The following is a 14,975-nucleotide window of genomic DNA, read 5'->3' on the forward strand; positions in this document are numbered from 1 at the left end:
ACAATTGAATAAACATGGTTGATTTTTTATCTTTTTGTAAGTATGCACATATAAATAAATACATATCTCCCATGATGTAAATGCAAATGTATGAGCCCAAATAACATTCGTCTCAAATTTCCCCAAAACAAATCCTCTCTATGTTGAATTTTGTTAGTTTATTCATTATTTGTCATTGCAAGTTGTAATACCAAATCATCATTGATACATATATATATATATATACATTTCATGTTATTGTCAAGCAGTTTTTTCATACTAGATATTAAATTTTTGACAAACTAAGCACATAACATAAAATATAATTATCTAAAATTCACAACTTTCAGTTTAACTGGGAAATTCATTGTTACCATCATATCAAGTATCAATCATCTTTTGCAAGAAAAATATATATCACATCTTCTTATACTGCTAACTTTTATGTTTCAACCATAATGACAAACATAAATGCACATAAAAACATATATTATTGCAGACGCCAAATTTCGATAAATGCTAACAAAAACCATAATCAGAATTCATTTACCTGCCATTGGTCTTGCACATTAATGACTCAATTTCACATCATATTCCAAAACATTTAGCCAAAATTTAAAACATTAAAGAATAAAAGAACAGAAATACCAAAAACAAAACCAAAATGTTTGGAACTTCAAATGTCTAGAGTGATTAGCAAAGCCATTTTTATATTTTTCTCATTCACGCATGTATGAATACAAAATTTGAAAACTATCTTTACTAGGATACTAATAGTTACAAAATATAGTTCATATATAAACTGGCCAATTCTTAAACACATGTGCCAGCTCGGCATGAGCGCATGAGGAACGAGTCAAAGTAACGGAATAGAATAAATTTCATTAAAAATAAATAAATAAATATTTATTTATTTATTCATATTTTCACTTTTTCCAACGTCTTTATTGGGATTAGTGTCGGAAGGCTCCTTCGCCCCTTGAAAACCACACCCAAGAGCCCTAAACCTTGAAAAGAGAAACTTTGCCTTCATGTCTCTTGGGATGTGAGTTATGAATTCTTAAAGTTTATAGTTAATTAAATATATAAATCATCTAAGTCAAAGTATTTGAAATTTGTACCCTTCAAAGAGTCATAAGTTAATAAGAGTTGACTTATTTATAACACCGAGGTTGACACTTGGTTTAGAAAAAAAAAAAAAAACAAAAAAACAAAACAAAACAAAAAAACAAAACGGAAAAGATGTGATGATAGCACGGTTGCTTAATAATAGGGTGCTTTGTTTCAAATTGACTTTAATGCATGTATATTTATGTAATGCACATCAAAATAAAGTTCTTTAAGAGGAAGTTTTGTGTGGACTCTTTATGAAAGATTGAACCAAGGTAACATAAAATTTACATTGACTACATACAAAATAAACCACAAGATAAAAATCAATGCCAATGCTTATTGAAGAAAAGCTTTAATGCTAAAAAAAAACAATATATATGATTGAGATGAGAATGAGGCAATGTATGTTTTTAAAAAGAAAAAGAAATTAGAAACTCAATTTGTACAAAATATGTACTTTAAATCTTTGTAGTAAGCCATGTCAATGGATTTTGTGACATCTTTGATAGTTAGAGGTTGGCATTCCAAGTAAAGTTTCATTCTTTTGAAGTACAAAGTGTATGACAAGTTTTTCTTTTCTTCTTTTCTTTTCTTGCTTTTTATTAGTGGTGTGGTATCAAACTTTTGGTGTTGTTTTATGTTCTTTAAATTGTCTTGATTTAGAATATAGCATACACAATATTTAGATCCATATTTATTGAAGCATTTTTCTATTTATACTCTTGTTCTTATAACAACCAAGTAATTTTTATGAATAAAATACACTTTTTCTTTGTTTTTTTTTAATTTGTTTTGAGACTCTTTTAACTGAGATGTAACAATCAGTCAATTTTATGCTTCAAACTGACAGTTGCTATCAAATTCATGACTTTTGATTTGTAGAATGTTTTCAACGATTTTATTACATCCATACAACTTTTTTTTGTATTCAAATAAATAAATGAATAAATAATTTGAAAACTTCCTCTCTTTTTCCCTCCCCCCCCTTTTTTCCCCATGGAAATAGCAATTCCAACCTCAAAAACCTCACATACAGTTATTCTTATTCCCTCACAATACATCTTTGTTTCCTTTTTCTTGTGTGTATATATGTATATATATATATATATATAATTTTTCATTTGTTCCTTTTCTTTTCTGAAGTAATTGTATATTTTAAAAAAATAAAAATTGAAGTCTTCCGACCAAAGTCCCAAATTGATGGACCCACAAAGAGAGAGAAAAATGGTGCCTCCTGTAACTGTGTTGTGCTCCCCCCTGCATTGGGATTTGTGACACTTTGGCTTCAAACAATCTCAATTAGGGTTACTAAACTCTGTGGGCCACATGTATCATGCATCAAATTAGCTGACAAAGAGCGAAAGCAATTTCAAATTATACTACAAGAACAAACCATCTTTACTTCGAAAATGTGTGTAAAATAGTATTGTTCTCCCACCAATTCTGCATCAAAAAATAAGAGATAAGCAAACAAAAACGAAAGAAAAAAACTTAATGAACTTTTGATACTTTACTTTCAAAATTCAAAAAACACAAAGTTGTGGTTGGTTGAAGTCATCAATTGTGCTTGGAGAGATTCCCGCTACATCTACCGAGTCATCAGAGATGGAAATTGAAGGAAGTTGAAAGAGATCAACATGGAATCTTCCGAGGCATCTGTAATTGTTCAGTGGATGCTTGTTTTCATCACTTGTTTTGTGATTGCTTCAGGAATAATGCCAAAAGAGATTATTCGAGAATTGTTTAAATCTCTCTATTCTGAATTGTTTTGTTTTGTTTTGTTTTTTTGTTTTTTCTTCCTTCTTCTGTATGTATGTATATATAGGAATGCGAAATAGATCTAGGCTTGAAATTTACCCACTCATCTTAACCATTAGGAAAAAAGGAAAAATCACCTCTTGATTCATTTCTCCACTATTGGATCTAAAACCAATGAAAACCAAACACATTCATCATGATTACCATATTCTACATCATAGGTAGGTTGATTAACTAAAAAGTTGGGTCTATTTAATATTCCCTTTATTTATTTATTTGTTAAAATACATATATATATATATATATATATATATTTCTAAGCAAGTGAAAGTTGAAAGGCTCCACATTTGTACATTTGAAGATTATCAGTTCACTCTAAACTCTAAACCTGGACACTTCCGTGGCTGCTGCTGTTACCTCCTCCTCCGAGTCCTTGCTCTTGGTCGCAACGCGTGCGGTATCGCTTTTTGTATGCCAAGGAGACTAGCGTTGTTTCGAGGTCATGGGGCGTGGTTACTCTTTTGGGCAGTTGGGGTGCAAGAGATTTCTCACCTGCTTCTGAAAAGAGAGACTAAATAACCAGACCTTAAAATTACTTTTCATCCCTCTTGCCGAGGACTCTCAAGCTGGGGATGCAGTTCATAGTGAACCAGTTGTTCAGTGTTTCGATGAGGCGGTCGAGCTCCATCTGTGTAATCCCGTGTGGTGAGTGATGTCATGTTTCAGACTTGGCAGCGGGAACATACTCTAGTTTGAAGTCTCGTTGTTGTGGTACACAGATCTGAGTGGGCTTTGCAGGTCTAACTTGCCATTTGCCTGGATGTAGATTCTGACGAGAGAGCAAGAGAGCGAGAGGAAGGTGCGGATGAAATGGGCTTGCGCATTATCGCTTTAAATACGCATCTCGAATAGCTTATTGAAATTACAGTCTGCACAATTGGATTGACGCCATCTAATCCTCCTGTACGAGAATGCCTTTTCATGCAGAAGTCGGCAGAGCCAGTCACAAGAACCTGGACTAGAGGGGGATCAAATTTCCTGTTTCATTCCATTAGAGGACTGTATATCCAATCCCACTGATGAAACCCTACAGTGGTACTTTGTACTTGTCCTTGTGCTCAGGTTTGTGAAGCTTGTAGATTGGGGGCTACTGTTGCTGAAGAATCTGCTGACTCAAAATTCCGTCAATGAGGTCGCCATTGGGCCTACACCATTGTACGAGAACACCGCGCCTTTTATGAATTTCGGTCACATAATTGGCAGTGGTGCTTAGCCAGGGTTTAGTACAAAATGTCTGTTAGGTCCGGAGAAGGTAGCACGTGGTTTTCTTTCCTGTGGTTTGGACTATCCCGAGCTCATCATGTATACTTTCCTTGGCATTGTTACCAACAGCAAAGCGCTGGGGCTGTGGGAGTTGCAAGCTTCATGTGGTGGACTGTTGCGAAGTATACGAGAGTAAAAATGCTGTCTCTTCTACAAGCTTTTTCCGTTGCGGCAAAGATATTTAAGAGCTCTGAGCAACATCTGCCAAATGACATAGTAATGGTATTACAGGTTGGAAAGTGTATCTCGTGATACAGCCACTTATTGCAAGTGACTGGAAATGCGTATGTTCCCCAGAAAAATAAAAGTGAGGCTCGATAATGCTTAAATCTGAAGAACTCAGAAATCACTGGAATTACTTACTCACACTTATGCAACCTTATTCTGGCCAAAAGGTGTGAGGAGGAAGATACACTGAAACGAAATGTGTCACAGATATTTTCTTCCCTCCCTACTTGCCACCTTCTTCGCACGTAATCAAAAGTCACCACCTGTGTCATTTCTTTGGTTCCTCCATCTTGAAGACGAACCTCAAAGCTTTTGGGAAAAGAATTCGACCGATTTGCAGAGTGAGCAACGAAGATAGTTCCTAAGATTATAAACGTATGGACTTCACAGCTGCAGATTTAACGTCACAACCAGGCATACATGACACCACATGTTCTTTTTATAGTTTTCTAGAAATATAAACTAGTTCCATCCAGTTCCCTCCAGTTACTAGGTAGCTTGGATTCGTGTATATCATACTTTGCAAATGAAATTATTCGTGGCATGTATTCATGATTGCTGAACATGCAATGCTGTCAAGAGAAATAATTGCTGTTGACAGCATCACTTTTCCCGAAACATCACAGAGAACATGTTGGATGCAAATATGGGTTACCCGTCACATGAGTCGCCTAGAGTTGTCGTTGTTGTGGTCCTTAATCTTAGCATCTTGCTGAATTCTATTACGTTATGCCAGTCACCTTTTTCCGATCACGCCTCCTTCCAGATCAACGCAGACAACTCCTACGGAACATTTTGTGCACTTCATTGACGTAGCTTGTCACGTCTAAGTCTGCTTTGTGCTCATGAAGGAAACCGAACACGAGGTCTGCAACCAGGGCCAAATGAACTGTCAAGTACACAAACCTGCAGAATGTACCCATTTTGATATTGAATCAAGGATTTTATTTATTTACTATTATTATTTTTAATCTCCACTTTGAGGATCTTGATAGAAAGAGATGTTAAACAAGGGTGTTTATTATGTCATTTCAATATTGGTGCAAAAGTACACCCTCAATTAATTGTGCACTTTGGTTAACGTTGTAATTGGAAATCTTAGTTGCCTCAAGAATCCTATGTTTGATACCACCATTCAGAAAATTCATACGACATGATTGAACACTGCATCTTTGGTCTCTTAACCACTACGTAATTGACTGTTGAATGAAATACCTCCACATTTTGTGAAGCCTTGGCTTTGACAACTTCACGATGAAGATCAAGGAAACAAGCCTTGTTCCTAAGATTGAGGCATTGCCACCTTCATCTGCGTCTCCATGAGCATGGGGCAGCTTTCTTTCAAATGCATATTCAGAAGACCGCTCTATCTTTACAGAGCATACCTGCAATACCCCCAGAAAGTACATTCTTGTTGAAATGCCGTGGAAGAACTCAACTAATACAAAACAAATGTACTTTACATAGGAACCACTACAAGACAAAAATGTGTAAAAATAGAAACGAAACAAATACCATGCAATACAAAATAAAAAGAAGGCATTTTATTCAAAGAAACATAAATCAGCTATAAATGATAGCATAAACCCTTGTAGATGAAAAATACTATCCATTCATCTATCTTGAGAATAACCCTTGTACTCTATACATAATGCATAGATCCATTCTAATCTTGTCAATTCAATATATGTTTTGTTATTTTATTTCTACATGGTATGAGAGCAAGCTAGGTCTTGGATCTCTTATCTCCTAGTACTGGTCTATGCATCAGCAATTTATTTTATTTGATACCATAGTTAGCTTACAAAATCTCTTTCTCTTTGTATAATATTAAGCAAACTATTCTCCTATGTTTGATCTCAATAGGCACAATGGATATTGAAGTTTCTAAAGAAGTCATGTATAGTAGATCTTCAAACTTCGGACTTTAGAGGTCAATATTCCTTAGCATATTTCTCACAAACGGCCTTCAAGACATAGTAGGAGAAGCACCTACATCTACACCAACTCAAGATAATACTACTTCAAGAACAACAAGTTCATCAAATCGAGGTATTGATTTTGTCAATACTAGCAAACCTGCTATTCTTCTATTGATGATATTTGCAATTAGCAAACCTCTTTAAGATGGTAAAAAGCTTTGACTAAAACAACAACAAACATCTTCAAGCATTGAGTTTTTTCTACAATCCAAGCTACACATATTTATAGAAGACATCTTCAATCCACACCTTGCATGGAACAGACTTGCTAATATGTACCATATGAATACCATTGCCAATACAATGGTTATATTTAATAAGTGGAAGAACTTGCAAATGTCCAACAATATAGATGTCATAATCTTCATAACAAGAGTCTACAACATCCAATGAGAATTCACTTATATCAGCTAGCCATAGACCAATACCATTATTGTACACAAGATTCTCAGTACATTATTTTAATGCTTCAATCTCCTTGCTCATCAAATTCAGAATGAATGCACCATTTTCATATAATATTATTGTATACCTCCATACAACCAATCTTGTGGAGCTTTTCAACTTGACCATATAAATCATGATACCTTCTTTTGTACATGCTATGGTAATCATGGATATACTTCCAAGTATTGTCTTGCATCCACACCTCTATATACTACACCATCTCAATTTTTTAGACCACCACATCAAATCTATGCATCTCAAAACAAGAATTTTATTCCATCTAATCAATTGTCATGTATGGACCTCTTTGCCCTTCTCTTGATCATATAAATTTAAATATAACAGAGCATTTGGATCCGTTTCTGGATGAATAATAATACTTTGAAGAACTATTGAAAACTACCCTTGATAAACTTACAATCCATGGCAATGTTTCCAAATAGATAGTAGATTTTGGTGCATTGGTCCACTTTTTAGGAGATAAAAATTCTTTTTAATATTTAATACTTTCTACTTCATTTTTTATAATCTTGACAAGAAGCAATATTCATGTTATCAAGGAACAAGACTCAATACATGTATTTCTTTCTTTGAGAGAAATAAAAATACTTAAAGTTGTTAAATATAATTTAGGGCTTCATTGTAATATTCTATCTATTAGAAAGCTTATTAATGATGATCATATTGTAGTTTTTGACCATTCTTCTTGTATTATATTAACTTCGACTAAACCCTTTATTCTACTTACTTTGAACTACGAAGACAATACAACTAGATTATATAAATTACTCACCATTTTTAATCAACATGAAGAACTTTCACTGACTTATGAAACTCAAACCTTAATGAACTTATCTTATCTATTACATAAATAATTGGGTTATATCAATTTTGAGAGCCTTAGCTTGATAAACAAGGAAGATCTTGTAATTGACATACTTTCATTATCTATAATACCTCAATCATGCATAACTTGTCTTAAATAAAAACAAATCTACTAGTACTTTTTAAAGCATTCTTCTCATTGCATGACTAACCTATTTGCTATTATCAACACTAACCTTTGTGGTCTACTTTCAATCCAATTTCTAGGTAAGTCTCATTAATTCTTATTGTTTACAAATGACTAGACCAAAAAATTCTAGATATGTTTTATTAATTCTAAAGCTAATACTTTTGCAAATTTCAGAACCTTTCATTTAATGATAAAGTAATAAAGCAATCATCCACTATTTCAACTACAATCTAATAGAGGTAAGGAATTTACTAGTCATGAATTCATATAATATCTTAAATAACATCACATCTTTTGTGACATCACCATTATCCAGACACACTTCTCTTTCCCTCCAATAAAACAAGGTTGCTAATTAGAAAAATTAGATTGTATTTAATAAGATTTTTTCTATAATGATAGGCTGAAGCAATACATATAACAATCCAGCTAATGAATTATTCACCAACAAAATCCAACAAACATACCTCACTAAAAAAATTATTTAGTGGAATTAAGTTAGACCTAAGTTAACTTTGTGTCTTCAAGTGTATTACCTATGTTGACCAAAGAGGAGGCAATAAATTCATCTTCCATTCTATTAAAGGCATCTACCTTGGATTCAATTCAAAAACTAAGGCCAATTAAGTTTGGATTTCTTTACTATGACAACTTATAATTACTCAAGACATGGTTTTTGAAGAACACAAATTTTCTAACATGCTCAAATCTTCACTCAATCATAGCAAATATTGGCCATTAACATCATCATTACCACATTTTTCATCACAAAAATCATAATCCATTGACAATCTAATATAATATTTATTAGCGAGCTAGATATTAAAGATCCTCACTAATTCTTCAACTAAAGACCATTCCATAGCAATATAAACTATTTTTCTTGACCTCGCTTCCTACCACTATGCAATTGACAACCTCAATTTTTGATTGTCTACAACAACTTTTGATGAATGTCTCTACTACTATATTAGGCCAAAACTATAAGTAACACTAATCTTTCTTTTTTATCAATCCATAGTAAAATTTAAACTAGATGTATAAGGCATCTACTAAGTTAGGTAAAAGAACTTTGTTGGCCTATATAAATTACTATTGGAGCCATCAAATTTTTAAGATGCCATTATATAGCCAAAATGGTATAAAGTTATATAAGATGAGATATCTTCAATTTATAAAAATGGTATGTGGATACTTACTAATCTACCACCTAAAAAAACTTGTATTAGTACATAAATAGGTATTTAAAGCCAAATTTAAAAAATGATGGAATCTTATAAAAATATAAAATATGCCATACAGTTAGAAGATTTAAACAATAAGTAGGCATAGATTATGAAGATACCTTTGTATATGTAGTAAAATAGGATACAATTTGGTTGCTATTAGGACTTGTTGCACAAAAAAACTAGCTACTATATTATATGGATACCAAGACAATATTTTTATATAAAGATCTAAAACATGAAGTATTTATTACATAACTTCAACGTTTTTAAGTTGTAAGTAAAGAACATCTTGTATATTGTCTTTACAAAATATTATATGGACTTTAACAAGCACTAAAGCAATGGTACAAGAAAATAGATACTTTTCTTTAAGGTCAAGGATTCACAAAAGGACAAAGAGATTATAATCTATATGTAGTTTAACTTGAAATAAAATACATATTTTGATACTTGATAAGTATTTAATATTTTAGAATTTGTTACAAAAACAATGTTCACTTTCACATATTTGTTTATGTTCATGCTGATAGGACAAGTGATCTTGAAGGTGGAAAGTCAATAATTGATTTTTTTTTTAGTCTTGATTAAGCATCCATCATGTGGATGTCAAAGAAACAACAAATAGTCACCTTTAGTTCCTCAAAAGTTAAATACGTGGTTCTTTCTACAACAACCAAAGAAGTGTCTTCGCTACAAAAATTGAGTAAAGACCTTTGTCTAGAATTTAATTGACATGCTATCATTTAGTGCAACAATGAGGCTAGCATGAAAATGGGAACAAATCCAAATAGAAATCAAGTTACAAAACATATCATAACATATTACCAATTTTCTCGAGAAAGGATCACAAGCGGCCATATACAACTCAAATTTGTTCCATCTATAGAACAAAATGCAGATTTCTTCACCACACCTTTGGGAAAAAAATTATTTCAAAAATTTAGAAACAAATTGCAACTATGCAACTACCATGACATTATCAAATCCACTGATATTCAAGCATTGAGCCACTAAGAAATATCCAACTCTATATTGAAGATTACTTAACAACTTGCATTTACTCTCTGCAAATCTTCAGCAAAAACAGCAGCTAAATGTTCCATGTAACTCTTTTGACTCAACAACCACGGCTCCTATTCCAACAAGAAATCTTGCCAAAATTGACATACTCTTCTTATATTCCTTTGTACCTTGTAAACTTCATTTGACCAAGCCAGATTCATGAGCAAATGAGGAATGATCACGCTGTCCAATTGCTCCTTCGAAACTGAACAGAGACCAAGGGCTTCTTTTTTGATCTCCTCCAAAGCATCTTGAAGAATCTCCTTCTCTGCAATAAAGTTATCTACCTCTTCTCAATTTCTATATCGAAATTCTGCCTCTGAATTTCTTTGTACTCCTCATTCCTAAATTTTGCCGTTTCCTAAACCTCGGAATCAATATTTCGGATGAACAACCTTGGGCTCGCACACATATTCCATGCAGAATCAACAACAGGCGTAGAAGATACCAAACAATATGAATTATATACATTCGACACCTCCTCCGTTGGTATCCCTCAATTGTCTAGATAAGGAGATATAACATCTCCTCTACGGAACCAACAAGACAAGAAGACTAACACCATCCATAACAACCTCTCTTCTACAGTAATAGTGATCACCACAGGTTTCTCAGCTATCAAGAACAACGAAGCAAACACAACAACAACCAAGTGAACCTTCATAGTTTTAGTCTATTACTCATATTAGAATTAACAATTTCTGCTAGGATTTCTTGTAATTCGGTGTTTCTACTGTTACAGAGTAAGAGGGCGTGATAGCATAAACTTTTGAGAATAAGCTTCGTACTCTTTATGTAATGCGTAGACTCGTTCTGGTCTCGTCAGTCCAATATATGTTTTGTTATTTTATTCCTACAATAAACCTGATCATGAAACGCCATAGAATTCGACGTTTGATTCGATATTGGCGCTTAACACTTTTGGAGGACTGAAATTCCCACGGGGAACCATACATCTTCTAATGAGAAGTTTGCTAAACAACTGCCCTGCTTTTCTCCCTGCTGAAATCTAGCTACAAAATTCTACAACCTTCTAATGGAGAGATATAAACATACGAAGTGCACTGCCGTCCCAATGCAAAGAAATAACACATAACACAAATACCATGCATTGCCAAGTGATAGGATGCATGTAAAGGCAGCTATCACAGGAAAAAGTTCGGCTTAGAACTAAAAAAACATCATCTGCGGGACATTTAGCTCCAGCATTCCTTGCCCTTCAGTAAGCCCTATAACAGACACTTCAACGTTGGCCACAAAATCACAAAACACATCTTCCAAGCTACTGATTTGTTTATGCAGACCCCTTGTCAGTGGAGAACATGCTTTCTACTAAGTCTTGCGATCCGCTGCAGCAACCGAGCAACATAGGGCTACAATTCCATATCCACTGATGGCCACACTCTACTCCACCATTTGAGAACAATCTGCAACTGATGTTCCAAATTTGAACTCGGTTACATAAAGCCTTCATCGTTTAAGACAATAGCTAGCGCCGCATTGAAACATCTAATAAACTTTTATGTGTAAAAGCTACACCGAAAACCCTGAATTGGAAGGGCAAGACCATGCACAGCTGCTGAAGGACCCACAAAACAAAAGGGTTTTCTGTGGGATTTCTGTGGTGTTTTTTTTTTTTTTTTTTTTTTTTTTGCATTATTGCTCATCTGGTTTGTTGCCACATCTGAGTTGTTGGCTCTCAAAACATATGCCGCATGTGGGTCAACACCATTTATCCATCCTTCTCATTCTCACGTGCTGTGTGTTTGTTTGAACTTGCACACTAACTACGACTTCTCTGACAAGCTCTACAATGCTGCACAGATCACTCTGGTGTGTACAAATGTGTGCGCAATTGTGTGTGTGTGTGTGTATATATATATATATACGATTATACTAGTGTTCGTTCTGTGCGTAATGCACAAGTTTGCATTTCTGTGGAAGTGTTTCCAAAGAATATGGATGTCTCTGTGGAAGTTTCAATTGTCTCTTTCAAGTTGTGTTGTGTTGAAGTTGTAGCCATTCACTTAACACTTTTTAGACTTAATGTTTTAGTCTAAGCAATTATGTTTTTAGTCGTAACACCCAGTTTAGGAGCATTTTAAAACTTAATTTAGTCTTTTTTTGGATATTTGTTATTGGAATGCACAATCATAAAAGATGTAATTAAAATTTTAACTTAGACATTATTTTATCACTTTTTTGAAGTTTTTTTGGAACAAATATTAATAATAGTTGAATATGGATTGGTACATAATCAATTAGGTTCTCACATAAAAACTTCAATAAAGATCTAAATTCTATATGAAATAGATATAATCTAAATGCTTCATTATGAAATATACTTGCTAAAACCTTGCTAAAGTTAGCTCTTAAGTTAAAATCATATAAGATTGTATAATAAAAAATTTAATAAAAAACAAACAATACACTTGAAAACATAATTACAAACAAATCTTTCTAAAAGTAGTTATTGATTTAAAATCAAATCCAAATACAAGCACAAACAAATAAAATATATATATATATTTTAAAATTAATTTTTAAAATTTAAAATCAAAAGTAAAATTTTTAGCATTGTCAATACAAAAATAAAAAAACTGCATAAATAGAAGCAAAGAACAAATCATTTTTAAAAGTTAGTATATAATATATTAAAAATTATATAAAAAAATTAAAAATCTTTAAATAATTAATATGTAAAATATAATACACACTTAATATATAAGTCAATATAGAATGTAAAAGCTAAAGTCAAAAAAAGGTTTATCACTTCTATTGTAACATCCATACTTTATTTTTTTACATAGTTAATTTGAGGTAGTTCTATAGTTCAATTACAATTTTTTTAAGGTTAAATTTGAAATCAAATAATGTCCATGTTTATGATCTAATATTGATATGAAATAAAAGAAGTTATTCTTAAATTTATATTTTTCCATTTATCCTTGAATAAAATAGAGATAGAAAGGTTGGAATGTTGACGATGTGAATTTGTGCCTCTAATGTATTATAATTCTTTAGATTCTCTTATAAGACTACTATCAACCTTTCCAATGCTTTTGATTTTGCTTATCTTTGCTCAATTGTCTCTTCTATATCTATCCCTACTAAACTAATCATTATTTGCCTACAGTTCATTGTTCACCTTGATATCACTCACATGCTATATAGAATCTAGATTCTTTGTACAATACATTGAAATTTTATAATAAATTAGTCACATTTTAATTATTTAAATGCAGTCACAATGTGCTAGCAATGAAGTAATAATGAGTGTACTACAAACATTAGCATTAGTAGTTAAAGTAGCAAGAAAATGCAAACATAAAATTTTGAAAGATAGCAATAATTGCAACAATCACACACTTCAAGAGAGAATGTAGCAAAGGTTGCTAATGCCTCTTCAATATGAATAATGATTGTGATAAAAACATGATGCAAATCTCTCTAATATATAATTTGTATATTATTAATTATTACATTTTTAATATCTTCTTATATATAATATTATGCATATGTCTATCATATCCACCTTTATTTAAAACTTTGATCTCATAACTATTGATATGTCAAGAAATAGCCACAAAGAATTGTGTATGAAAAAATACATGGTTTGAAAGATATATACCAATGTAATTTATTTTTTAGCCTTAAATTTTATTAATAGTCATAGTATAGGCCACATGGACTAAAAATTAAAATTATTGTAATATAAAATGCTAATCAATGTAAGTAAGAGTAATAACAATACATAGAAAGAATACACTCATGCTGATGTAGTTCTCAATAATGATTTTAGCCTTTAGTATACATTGCATTAACTTTGATACAATAAGCCTTGTTCCATTACATAATCTAACTGACTAATTCAGATTGCATAAGAGAATAATTAAAAAACCAAATTTAAATTATGTTTGGTAGTTTACAACACCATAAAATTCTAAGGTATTTAAAGATTCAATTAAATACAATGCAATATGCTCAATTTCAATAATGATGGAAGATGCAACATCTTCTATTCCTTCCAAAATTTTGATACTTTTAAATAGATGATTCTTGCCTAATAGAGAATAAATAATGCTATCATTAATTTTATAAACAACTTTATTTTTGAATACAAGTATATGACATTGTATCAAATAGTTGATATCTTCAAAGTATTGACTTTTATTTGGACGCTTTAACTATAATAAGTCTTATTAGTATTTTTTAATTTCGAAAAAATTGCAAGTGAAGAATAATGGGAATCCAATGAAGTTTTATACCTTCTTCTTTTAGATAGTATTTATAATATCATTTCTAATATTTAAAATCCATTGTATAAAATTTTGATTGTAATTAAAAGTGGCATCTCTAAGTTATATGTTGATGCTTAAATACAATAATGTTACATGTTGCTAGAATTTTAAGTAAGCTAAGAAATCGCCTAATATGTATTCTATAAACTTACAAAAAATAAAAACAAACAGTGCAATTTACTAATTCATCAACATTGGCATCCAAAGATGTCAATGCTAGTATTAAGTTTCATTTTTAAATGGCCTTACAAAATATAGAAGAAGTCTAGTTCATTATTGTTAGTAGAGTTTCTACTTCAAGTAGTGATAATACTATCTTTTTTATTTTAGAACATATAGAAAACAATAGATTATATTACAAAAATATTGATTTTTTTTCTAAAAGCAATAAATTTGTCTTGCATTGCTTACATTCAATATTCATATTTCTAACATTCTATTGTCAAAGAGCAATACTATTAAAGTTAGCAAATGCTTTGCAAATTACACAATAAATTTTTATATGCCAAGCTTGAGACCAATTTTGACGTTCTATAAT

General features: G+C 31.9%; 1 long non-coding RNA gene across 1 annotated transcript; it reads left to right on the forward strand.

The window, feature by feature from the left end:
• Positions 1–3,462: 3,462 nt before the first annotated feature.
• Positions 3,463–4,508, forward strand: LOC149987940 (uncharacterized). Its single transcript, XR_016505922.1, has 2 exons — positions 3,463–3,555; positions 3,677–4,508. It is a non-coding gene; the product is annotated as an uncharacterized LOC149987940 (long non-coding RNA).
• The last annotated feature ends 10,467 nt before the right edge of the window (positions 4,509–14,975 follow it).

The sequence above is a fragment of the Physcomitrium patens genome, chromosome 13, assembly GCF_059467195.1.
Source record: "Physcomitrium patens ecotype Gransden chromosome 13, ASM5946719v1, whole genome shotgun sequence".
Taxonomy (NCBI): Eukaryota; Viridiplantae; Streptophyta; class Bryopsida; order Funariales; family Funariaceae; genus Physcomitrium; species Physcomitrium patens.